This window comes from Trypanosoma cruzi (assembly GCF_000209065.1).
Source record: "Trypanosoma cruzi strain CL Brener chromosome Unknown tcruzi_1047053493835, whole genome shotgun sequence".
Taxonomy (NCBI): domain Eukaryota; phylum Euglenozoa; class Kinetoplastea; order Trypanosomatida; family Trypanosomatidae; genus Trypanosoma; species Trypanosoma cruzi.
In genome coordinates this window covers 1-590 of record NW_891029.1, presented here as the reverse complement: position 1 = coordinate 590, position 590 = coordinate 1, and the positions used below count along the sequence as shown (strand labels likewise).

Sequence of the window (590 nt, the reverse complement as noted above, 5' to 3'; positions counted from 1 at the left end):
ACGCGCCACGCGATGCGCAGCCGCCCGCCCGCCGGCGACAGGCAAGCCACGGAAGAGCCGCGGGAGATGATGAAAATAGAAAAAAAAACGGTAGGAAAAAAGGCAAGAACAAATTTAAAAATGAAGCTCCGCAGGCCCTTTTCCGGATTTTGCCATGAAGCCTCCGGACGCCTCGCTTCCCCACATGTGGCGCGGAAACTGCGTCAGTAATTTTTCTTTTTTGCTGCGGCGCCCGCGCGCTCGGAGAGCCCACCCACCGCCCGCCCCGGCGCGGTGAAGAAGCGACTGGCGGCGCGCGGTGGCGGAAAAAAAAAAAAATAGTGGGAAGGGTACGGCACCCCGGGTTCCAGCGCCATCACTGATCGCCGTACTAACGAGGCCTGTGGCCGCTTAACTTCACAAATCGGACGGGATGTGGTGCACTCGGCCAAGTATGGTCGTACCCGGCGACGCGCCACGCGATGCGCAGCCGCCCGCCCGCCGGCGACAGGCAAGCCACGGAAGAGCCGCGGGAGATGATGAAAATAGAAAAAAAAACGGTAGGAAAAAAGGCAAGAACAAATTTAAAAATGAAGCTCCGCAGCCCTTTT

At 58.3% G+C, this 590-nt stretch overlaps 1 non-coding gene across 1 annotated transcript; it reads left to right on the top strand.

Annotated features, from left to right (window-relative positions):
- The first annotated feature begins 335 nt into the window (after positions 1-335).
- Tc00.1047053493835.10 lies at positions 336-445 on the top strand. Its single transcript, XR_008255051.1, has one exon. It is a non-coding gene; the product is annotated as a 5S ribosomal RNA (M5) (ribosomal RNA).
- The last annotated feature ends 145 nt before the right edge of the window (positions 446-590 follow it).